Genomic DNA, 12098 nt, shown 5'->3' with positions numbered 1-12098 from the left:
AGTTGGGAATGTGAAAACGTGTAAATGAATTCTCCAAGGAATTGTTAGTTGGAAGATAAGAATACAATATTAAACTATAAGACTTTATTGAAGGAATTGATAAAAATTAAGTTCGTATGGGTTTTCCAATTTTGACGGAGACGATCTTGAGGTGGTAGAAGAGCTAACTTGGTACGATTGTAACTTCGGACAACAACATGAGCAGCGAAATCCGTAGGCACATTGCTGAGGGAAATCGTGCCTGCTACGGTCTCCACAAACTCCTGTGATCTGTGATGGAGTCCGCAAGACTCCACCAACACACAAAGTGCACGATATATACGTTCGGTAGTCCTCTATAGGTATGAGTCTTGGACTATACTAACAGAGGACGTCAATGCACTCGCTATTTTTGAACGGCCGGTGCTAAGGACGCTCTATTGGAGAAGAATAATGAACTACGGGTTGTCAAAGCCGGAAGGATACGATGGCTGGGGCTTGTGATGAGGATGGCCCACCAAGAAGGTACTCCTCAACGACTCGGTCGGTACGAGACGTAGAGGAGCACAGCGTGCTCGTTGGCTGGATCAGGTGGAGTCGAACATGTCGGAGATCGGATGCAGCCGTGTATTGAGGACTGCAGCCTTAGACCAAGTTTTACTGGAAACGGATTGGAGTCCTGACCATGTCTTCGCGACATACTCGACCAGGAGCAGGCCAAGAAAGAAGAAGAGAAGATGATTTTCCAAGATTAGTTTTCATGTTTTCTATCTGATTGAGCCTACAATTTAAAGTAGAAGAAATAGAAATAGAGCAGAGAAATAGAAAAATAGAACTTGGAGAATTTCGTGTTTTTGTGGTATAATCTTGAAGGATGTATACGACTACTCTTTTACCTTGTTAGTTGGGAATTGTGCATACACTTGTACCGCTTTTGCTCTTATTATTAAGCAACCTGATCATCAACAGTTATTTAAATTATTTTAAGTAGAAAAAAACCCAATCGTCTATCTATTCGCATAAGCTAATCATTCAACGACAGATCTTTCATCGAATGGGGATGATATTTTCGTACCGCGTCGTTTCTTACTTGCTCCTGTCGCATTATCCTTAGCGGCATGATTTGTGACATTACCGTGGTTCCTGGTTGTTGTTTTTTGTTTTGCTTTGGTTAACAATATGACTGCGGCATGCGGCAAAGCATCGCGCACACGGTTGTTGGTTTATTTTGAAACCGATACTGCAAGAAACCAAAACAACAAAAGCAAAAATCACAAACCGAGCACCCGAAATGCGCCGCGAAGACACGTTCACAATCACGCCCGACATTTTGCAGGACGATTAGCCCGAGTGGAGTGAAAAATGCTTAACAACCCGAGCACGTACCACCTCCGGCCGTCAAGCATTTGGGTTTTGCTGGCCGTGTCTTCCACCCCTTCCCTTTGTTACTCGCGATACCGCTTATCTCAGTGTTGTCTTGAGCTACGACAATGTTTCTTCTTTCTTTAGCATTTTCATGGTTTGATGGAGGAGCTAACCAAAAAAAAAAAAAAAAAAAAAAACAAGGGATGTGCGTGAAGGGTGGTGTAGAATTTTTTTTTCGCCCTTGTCCTCATCGATGATGGAGATGCTGAAGTGAAGAAAGTAGTGTTGTGTCGTAGCCTGGAGGAGTTGGGTAAAACGTATTCATAGTCTGTCTAAAATGAAATGCGGTACGAGTTTTGCGCGATCGTCGTTGTTTTCCATTTACCAGCGCTCCGAACGAAGAACGGGCATGATTTGCAATGAGATATCGGTGGGCAACAAATTTTCGTTTTTCATCCCCCTTCCCAGCTTCCACCCCGGTTACACACTGGCTGGAGCGCCGTTGACATTAACATAACGAAGCATGATGATGATTTTTTTCTTACGTCATCGAGGGGTTTTGCGTGTGTGTATGAGGCCAAATTTCAAACTCACAGCATCAGAGTATGATGTTTGTTTATCTCTACCACTGTACGCTATTTTACCACTGCTGGTATAATTGTGTGCCGCTGCTGCTGCTGCAAAACCATGTTTTGTGGGCAAAGGTTATGATACGGTTACGGTGTTTCTTTCGAGCTCAATCTCCGTCCCAACATCAGCATCAGCCGTGGCTAGCTTTATTTTTTCGAATCAGCACGCTTATCTTTCATGCATGCATAATTTAAAATCTTCATCGAAATGACACTAGAATCGGTGGAAATGAAGCACCGTATTCGATGGAGACGCCCAGCCGCGCATGAAAGTGAGTCGCGTTGCATGCGATGGCGGAGGCGACCAGGGGTGGTGGAATATTATTAAAAATTCTAATGAAACTTTACTGCAGGTTTTCTGTGTATTTTTGTTTTCTTCTTGCAAGGGAAGTGAAAGTAGTGAAAGTAGTAGTATCGGAGGATGGTGTGCTTCGTAAAAAAGGCAAACAATTCAGCACAAAATGTGGGGTGGGTTCGGTCGGTCTATCTTATCGGTGCACGTGGGCGATCGTTGCCCACCCGTTTCTCTTAGGCAAAAAGTGTACACAAAACCCCATGCAAAACGTTTTCGGGGTAATTGAGAATGGTAACAGTTTCTTTTAATTAGAGACATGTTACCTGCTTAGAATCCTGCACACAGGATGGAAGTTTGGTGCTTCCTGGTGGTGCAGATATGTGGCACACGTGGCACACGTGTCTTCCGGACACGGTTTTTTGGGATCGAGATTTAATCGGTCTTTTTAAAAAAAAGCGCAAACTACACTACTGAGGGTGTGTAACGTACCAGCACCAGGTGGAAACAATATTAACTACAGCCCTACTACAGCACTGCAGCCAAGTGGCCAAATGGAAGCTTAAATTGTGTATTATGTCCCTAGTAAAGCCTTTGCTGGAGAATTTCCTGGGGAATGGTTTTGCAGGCAAAATGATTTCACAGCAAGATTGTGGCATAATTTGAAGCGCATTTAAGTCTCTCCAATTCTGCTGCCGAGAATGGGTTTTTCTGGAGAAGTTAATTTAGAAAGATTAAGCCCAAAAGCTTGTTTAGAAGATAGGCTTTTTTTATTAACATTAAAATACATGAACATGTTACATGTATACGGGTCGTTATCATTTGAAGCGTTAGAAAGATAAACTAAACGAGTGGATAATTTTGTTTAATAACTTAATATCTGCATAAAGTAACGATACATTGCATTATTTTATTATACAAAGGGATTGGTATTTTATGCTTGAAAAATTGAATCTCGTCCTAATTAAAAACTCTTTCCCTTTACCCAAAAATACTCTTATTGTCGTAAATAAAAATACATATTTTAATTAAATGTTCCTCAACCATTCATTTCCTGAAGAGGACTTTACAAACATCAATTCTTTTCCCAAAAGGCATTTGTTGCTTTTGAATCTTACCAAGGAGATTATTCTGTAAAACAAGAATAAAACACAAATGCAAAAGAAATATTGCACAAACTTGCGGGTGTAAGGAACCGAGAAATTTCACTTGCCAGCAAGATTGAAGAGCAAAAGTTTGATCCTAATTCTTGACGGCAATTTGTAACCTTGCGCATCACCTATGACTACGGCAGTGGAAACAACCAAAAAACCACACCGTCAAACCAGCGTCAAACTCCAGGGCACATTTGTTATTTGCTCTCGTAAAGTAGCATTTGATTCAAACAACACGTGAAACAAATAGAAAATAAAATAACACAAAAAAAAGTTCAAGACGCACTGCTGAGAAATGTTTATCAGCAGCACGAGAGACGCAATGAATGCAAACACAATAAAACACAAACATCCGAAATCGGGAAAATGGTCGCTCGCCGACGGTGGCAGACGGTGGAACAATTTCATTTCGCATAATTTTCCCACTTCGCTGACGTCATTAGCGGCCAGAAAGTGGAAAGGAATGCTTAAGACGAGTGTGCTAGTGGGTGAGAAGCGCCCAAAGACGGATAGCATTTCATGTGTTTCAAAGAGATAGGAAACAAAACAAGAAGTTTCATGAAGAAATATGTTCATTATGACTTTTGGTGGTTTTTTTGTTGGAAGAGTGACTGTGAGAAATACATATAAAGCAAATAAGTAAAATGTACACTGTTCAAGTCACCGGTGACATATTTTTTTCTGCTTCAGTGTAACAAGTTACACGTTACGTCGTACCGGGTTTGTGCTCTGTGAAGCTTGTTGCAGCAATCCTTCAGCAAAGTACGACCGAAAACGTTCTTTCTATCGGGAGGGTTTTTATTTTTCTTTTGACCCACAAAAACCAGGAGGTGTGAGGGACTAACGTTGGCAGATGGAAAACCTTCGTTAACCGGTACAGAAGTGACATTCCGTCCGTGGCCAGCAAACTTCGCAAGCCAAGGATAAGACAAGAACTTACAAATAGCACGTAATTTTGAGTAATTTATTTTTAAATTCCTGCAGAGAAGAACGGAGCGTTCTCCGTTGCAAAGAGGGCAACGTCGGTTCTGTCAGTGAAAGGTGGCTTCCTGCCACCAAAGAAGGACACCACTTGAAGGAACATTTTCCTGCAAAGAAAGTGTGGAATCGAAGTGTAGTACAAAACGAAAGAAAAAAAAACACATCCGCCGAGGGTGAACGGATGTTAATTCCTAGTCAAACAAAAACACGTAGCTGTCATATTTATCTTTGGATTTGCTGGATTCTTTGACGCAGTCTCGACTTTTGCAAGTTTGGTGACGTTGGGAAGCATTTTTCTGGGGTTTAGGTCAATGCGACAAGAAACGCACCCCTCGTAAGGGATAGTGTTAAAGCGTCGAAGAAACAGAGTGCCGAAGCACGCAACAATATTCGAAAAAGGGGAAAAAGGAAAATAACAATCAAATTGAGAATTTCGAAAAAATCAACACAACAAGGGTAAGGATAGAAAGTAATAAATAACAAACGATAAACCAGACCAAACAACTCGGTTTGAATGAGATCGCGTGAGACCGGGCACGATTTTTACCGGTTATGTTTGGGCATTCGTTTCTTCGCCGGTGCCGGAGATTAAGATGAAAAATTCTTCAACTGTCATGCCGGGCGTACCATCGTTCAGAGGAGCAGGGGAGCAATAAGGAGGAACGAAATTCCTGTCCGGCGACGTTGCTAATCTTCGTGGAATGTGTCTGTGTGGTGGGGGGACAGGACAGCCAACAAGTCGTTTTTGACAATTTTGACTCAAGAAGATGTCGTCTTCTGCAGTCGCATTTTATTGGCAGCTTTGTTTTTTGTTTCTCACATCCTGTTGATGTAGTGCGAGGAAGGAAACTTTAATGTGAAGACGAGCAGAATAAAATCAATGAACGGTACGTGACACAATCTTGCCGTGTAGTGATTTTCTAAGATGTTTTGTTACTTCTCAGTATGTTTTTGAAAGATCGCAGCAAGGATTTATTGATTGATTGAATCGGTGGCGGATATTACCGCGAAGAGGAGTAGGCGGCCTCCTAGGGAAAGGGGACCATCGAAGAACGGAAATGTGAATGTATATTGGTAACAGAAGGCAACCTTTCTTATAGCCACGACACAAACACCAACACGGTGGTATGAAAAGGAATCCCTTTTCTAACTAATTAATTACTACATGATCGATCTAATAACCCTTTAAAGCGTTTTCCTACTAATCACAACACATTTTTATATCAATAAAAAGTGTTAAAAATTGATAAGTTTACATTTTCCATGCCATAAATGTAAAAATCGGATTCGATCGAGTGGAACGAAGAGTTGTGTTGGTGAATTACTTTTTTTAGGAGGCTTTTATCATTTATCAACCTCGCAAGGAGCAGAGAAGCGTGTGCGTGTGAAAGAATGTCATGCGAGAGATACGATCGGATCACTTCGCTAATTATAGTTGTGTAGGTGCGTCGCGATAACGAAGCACGAGAGGTAATGATCACACGATAACGACAGATGCCGATCAGTAGTGATCGGATCGCCATACGTGTAACTTGTGAAAAAAGCGCTCGGTGCATAGATAATGTTGCAAATGCTATTGTTTGTTGCTAAAACAATGATTTTCTTTATAGCGAGCATCTAATTTGATACAAAGAACAGTTAATACAACAATTTGTGTATTAATTTGCTTTTAAACAGTGAAGATTTTCGCTGAGCACGTGTTTCAATTGTTCCAAGCGTCGGCTTGGGTCGTGACTGCGGGTGGTCGCATGATCTCCTGTGCGCAAGTGTAAGTGAAACAGCAGTACGACTTGTGTAGAAGTGAAGGGGCCGGAGATAATGCGTTCGCCTCCTGATGAACGCCTTTCGGGATTGGATAATTCATCAATACAGATTCGAATCTAACGGTACTATCTTGATCGTGGTTAAGAGGTAACAAGATTTGTTCTATCGTGTGCTTACCTGTGCAGGCAATGTACGTTCTTGCGTTCTTCCTGCTAACGCCGGAGTGTACGTGTGTGCGTGTGAGGAAGTTTAAAATCAGTGCGTGACTATGCGTGTACTAAGCTTGCCAATTATTTGTATTTGTGTCGTGCAGGGCATTTTGGCAACGAGGTTTCATCATAAAACCTTTGTCTTAAACGCGTGGTGTTCGTTTTTCTTCGTAATCTCCGTGCTTTGGATATTTTAATAAAATTTAGAGTTTATATAAAAAACTTAAGGTACATGTTGTGGAAAGATAAAAACTTTTTTGTACAGAAAAAATGCTAGTGTTGTTTGTTTTTTGATAAAAAAGTGATGTCCGCGAACTGATCGCTTATTGCGTAAATTAGTTAATTAAAAAATGTTGCCATTGTATTCGCGTCTGTTGTTTTAAATGTGGTAAAGGTGTTTAAAATGTTGCAAATGTGTTTTAAATCTGTATGTGCCTTTGTGCACAGAAAAAGCAAGTTTTAGTTGTTAATTAGGGGAAAAAAAGTTATGTGTAATTCCCAATGAGCTGATTGCTTGTTGCGTTAATTCGTGTGTTATAAAATACGGCCATTATAGGTTTAGTTTAGTGTTTGAAATGTGCCAAAGCACATAGAAGTGTGTGTGCGTGTGCCTTTGTGCACAGAAAAAAGCAAGTGTTAGTTGTTTTTTTAGTAAAAAAAGTGTCTATTGTGTAAATTGTGGGTAAATTTCTAATTTAGTTGATGATTTGTTGAGTAAAATCGTGAAAATGTGGTTATTTTAGGCGTGTGTGGTGTTTGAAAGGTGTTTCAAATATGCCAAAGCCGTTTTAAATGTGCCGTTTTATAAGTGTATATGTGCCTTTTTGCACAGGAAAAAATGTAAGGGTATTTGTTTTTTTGATGAAAAAAGGGTTTTTTGTGTAAATGTCTATTTTTCGATGGGCTGATTGCTTGTTGCGGTTATTTGTGTATTTGTAAAAAATGGCCAGTTTGGTGTTTGAAATGTGCCAAAGCACATAGAAGTGTGTGTGTGTGTGCCTTTGTGCACAAGAAATAAGTGCAAGTGTTGGTTTTTTCATTGCAAATAAAGTTATGTCCATTTCTCAATGCTCAATGCGTTGATCTGCGTAAATTTGTGTATTGAAAAATGTGGTGTTTTAATTGTGTGTATGTGTAGTTAAAGTGTGTATGCGAAAAAAAAGGCCCGTGTTAAAGCAGTTATTTATTCCGAAGTGAATGTGTTCTTGTGGTTTAAGAAAGTTAAGTGTCCTGCGTATAAACTACTCCTGCATACCAGAGTAAGTAAACCAAAATGTTGTACATTTTTTGTAAAGTTAAAAAGAACTTGTTTTTCTTTATAATTGTTTTAACATTGCTTAATAATTGTTTATTAAATATAATAAATAATTTGAATTTTAAGAATCCTTTCAACCGCTTTCCATACTTCATAACGACAGTTATTAAACTAAGGCCAACGCACCGAGTCACATTCAAATATTTAATCACGGTTCTGAAAAAATAACGACACACAGCAAGCAAATAGACTTTGGAGAAGCAAAATTAAATTGAATGAATTTCATTTTCCTTAAATTTGTCTGGAAACGATATGTTGTTGTCTTGCTTGACTGCCGCCGTAAACTTGCCCGGTTCTTATTTGAGTTTTTCTTCCCATCGCCGAAAGGGCTTTTGGTTGACAGTGACATGTTCGAATGTCATGTCTGGTGCGTTGACGGATGTGCAGAGAGAAAGAGAGAGAGAGTGAAAAAAAGAAAAAAAAATTTTTCATCAACTTTATACTTCTTTTGCAATTGTTGTTCACTTGCTGGAAGTATATTTAATAGCCTCGAGTTGTTTCATTTTGTGAAGGTTTTATGACGAAAAATGCAGTATGTGGAAACGTTTCAGTAGAATTTGCTTCCGTTGAGCAAAGTAAAGAACTTTTTGGAAATAATTCCACAGACAAAAGAATATTAAAACCGTTTAGCGCAGGGAGAGAAAAACAAAATAAAAGCCACTATTTCACTCACTAACAAATCATAAACGAGATTTATTACTCCAGAAAACCCCCGTGGTCGAAACCGGAAGGTCTCCATTAATAAAAGGATGTGACCTGTCTGTGTCACAAAAATTTGCATTTGCAAATAATTGAAGCCAAACGCCATCGGTGCACCCCGATGTATGGGCAGGGCGTGTGAAAATGATAGATTCGAAATAGTCGATAAAAACGAAGCACTAAAAAGGGTTCCCCAAAAGCCAATGTCCTCCAGGGTGTGTCACACGACCAAAAAGGACTGTGCAGTAACATTCCAACAGCAGCTTCACGTCTGGTTTTGTTGGAGCAGCAGAGGTTCAATCCCCCGAACCTTCTTCGTCTGCTAATTATTGCATTTTAATTGATTCCTAATGCTTCTTTCGTCGACACTTTCCGATGGAGTAATTACTGCTCGAATATGTTAATGGTTTCCACCGACCTTTTCGCTTTGTCCATCCGGCGTTTTGCTGGAGGAAAAGGGCGTCTGTTTTTTTTATTCTCACCCCGCAAAAGAAGGTTCGCTTAATGGTAATTTTCCGTCTCCGGTTGGACATGGGGTCAAGTGCAGAAAATATTTTAACTGCGTGGCCTGGCTATGAAACGGGAAGGATACGATGGTGTCGCTAATGTTTGTCCATTATAGCTTAAACTTAAAACCCCTTGTCCTTTGGAATCGCGAGAAAATCCCGGTGCCGGGTTTTTGGTTTGGTTGATGTTTTGCTACGGTAGGAAAACTGTCCATTTTCCGGGCACATTTCCACGTCGCTTCCGTACCAAACTGGTCACTGCACTTGGTGTGAGGGTCGCGGACAGTTTCCAATTTGTGCATCAATTTGTGTGGCATTATATGATGAAGCTGTAGAGTTGTGGGGAAGCACTAAAAAAAGGTGGGTTTATGTTGCGCACTTTCTGGTAATCAACAACAATGGCCATCGTCATCATAATCGTCCATTGGTTTGTGTGGCGAGGAAGTTTGGTTGGGTATGTGTTTTTTTTGCAAAAAGGAATAACTTTAGAGTCACTTCCCTTGCTTTGGCTGATGTCTGGCTGTTGAAGTTCGCATAGTAAAACAGTGAGACAAAAGGTCAGGATGCGCATAATAATAAAAAGCAATATTCAAATCAAACCGATGGTGCTGCAATCGTTATGCTGACGGGCATAGCATAACCGGAAGCGACATAAACCGGATTCTCAATCGTGAACCGGTAATTGGCTTCATTTAAACAAGCTTGAAATACTTAAATCGAGGGACGAAGCATTTGAGTCGACGTTTGGGAACTGCTGTCTGTTGATTGATGGGTGGTTTCTGTTTTTGTATTGTTTTTGGTAGAGGAATTTTTAAATATTTTAGACATAATATTTAGTAATATTTTATAATAATTCAGAATATTTTCATCTTTAATAATTTTTTTTTGAAAAAGTTCTCTTTGAACCACTCTTTCTCATTTACACTTTTTTTGTCATTTCATAATACACTTTACCATTATAACTGGGGCATCTTTTCAACTGAAACGAATTCTCAACCAACAAGAAAATGCAGGAAAAAAGGTTCTAATAGTAGTGGTAGTAGTAGTGCAGGCAATCATAAATCTTTGCCTGAACAAGAGTTTTCACGCTAATTACTCGTAATTATGATGCTAAACTGAAAGCTTCAAGCAGGAAAGCAAATGAAAGTGCTTTCATGCAAGCTGTGGAAAAAAAGGGTTACATTTACTAAAAGCATACATTTTAGCCGTATCCGCAAAGTTCGACAAGATGACCATCTTACGAAACTAATCGAAATGGTGAGTTCCAAAAAAAACAAAAAAAAGGTAGGCAAAAATTGTGGATAAGTGCTACCGTTTACTTGTAGCAAAGAGTGTAGTTCAAGCAAAATGGTGGTGCAAATTAGTAAAGAAGGTTTTTAAAATTCTACTTGATGAAAATGCTTCTTAAAGCTAAAAAAGAGAATAACAGCAGCATAGAGAAAGAAGAAAAAATTGAATAACTTAAACAGATTAAAAAAACCAAGCATAAAATAAATATTTATGAAAAGTTTTCATTTGGAAAAGCAATTTAAACAATTTTTACACTGACCATCACTGCATGTGGCACAGTAGGGCTTTTTGTAATCGGTCATTACAATTCTTTGGCAGGACACAAGTGTAAAATAAAAATAAAAAATATTTATCCTGTTACAAGTAGTTGGAGCAAGTCTTTTAGCCACTCTCAACAACAGGCATTCCTGTTGGGCTGTAAGCCATAAATTACAATCACAAATTGTGCTAAATAGATTGTTGCCAAGATGTTCATTATGCTGCCCTTAAGGAGCTGTGGTGTGTAGAACAATAGGGTTTCTTGTAAGCAAAAGGTATAAATCATAAAAGGGACAAAAACATGCGCTGATCATGGTGGTGGTGGAAAATCTCAAGCTGTTTAGTGAGCTCATTCCTGTTGTGTAGGGTTTATATAGTAAAGGAAGGGATAAAATGTCTTAGAATTATATTTAATAAAATAATTAAGACTGGGTGAGGCATTGGGGAATTAAATAAGTAATAATAATTTAATTCTATTAATTTTGGATTAGAAAAAATACATCAGACGTATTTTTAAATTAAATTTATTAACCTAAAAAAATAGACAATCTGATTTAATGTCTAAAGGTCAGTATCTTGAAGTTTAATATTTGGTCGTCCAGTTTGAGAATCTGGTCTCTTTTGGAGACTGAAGTAAAAATACGTCTAGCAATTCGTACTGGTGGTGTTTAACCAATAATTCACGCACACACACCAACTCCACTCTCAGGATAGTGCTGCTTCTCTTCCAATATCCGGATGCGTCAGTAGCAAAGGATTGTCCTTGAAGGATTGAAAGGCGTATCTCCAATCGCAGAAAAGGTCCTAACCTCGATGCCTTCATTCATGCAATAACGCCACTGCAGTTAACCCGTGGCGGCAATCCGGAGCCACAGCAGCATCCATTTATGGCTTGCTTTCCTGCGCCACCGGGAGAAGTTGATGGGCAAAACGATCTTCGCCGGCGGCGAATGACTTTTGGCAGCCAAAACATGTGTCCAAACCTAGCTTTAACAGTTTGTTTGTTGTTTGTCTTTTTATTGAGATTTTTTTTTGTGGCTGCTCGGAGACGCGAATGGTTTATGACATCGAAATTAAAACTCACCTAAAGACCAAGGGTAAAAGGGAGTTGCCGACTTTGTTAGTAACCTAATGCGTACCTCACTCACACACACACACACACACACACTGCAGATCTATATTGGCACATCTTAGCGACCTGCACTAACAGAGAGCTTTGGTGACTTTGGTGTATCCGGAGTCAGTCGAAAGTAGTCAATAGGTGGCGACTTTTGGCAAGGAGGAGGTTCACTATGTGTCGGGACCAAAAATTATGCATTATATGTGTGTGTGTACTAGTGTGTGGTAGTAGTAAGTGAGTGTACTGGGGTGCATAATTTTACCATAAAACCTAAGGTACTGCAGCTGAAAGCTGAAGGTTCCTTGTTGGTCTCCAACGAGTCAGCGCCGTCTTACGTTTCGTCGGTACACTTGAGTGGTTTGCCGTGCCATTCCGCTGCAGGATTGTGTTTTTTTGGTTGTATGTATATGTGCTGTTGTTATTGGTTTGCCAGTTGCCGTGCAGGGTAAGATAAAACATGCATTTATTTCCACTCGAATTCCGCTGTTGCGAATGTCTGTCAGCATCATTAGTCACCTGGTCTACTAATGGTTTGTC

The sequence above is a fragment of the Anopheles funestus genome, chromosome 3RL (genome assembly GCF_943734845.2).
Source record: "Anopheles funestus chromosome 3RL, idAnoFuneDA-416_04, whole genome shotgun sequence".
NCBI classification, from domain to species: Eukaryota; Metazoa; Arthropoda; class Insecta; order Diptera; family Culicidae; genus Anopheles; species Anopheles funestus.
The sequence above is the reverse complement of the archived record's forward strand: the minus strand, read 5'-3'. Positions refer to the sequence as shown.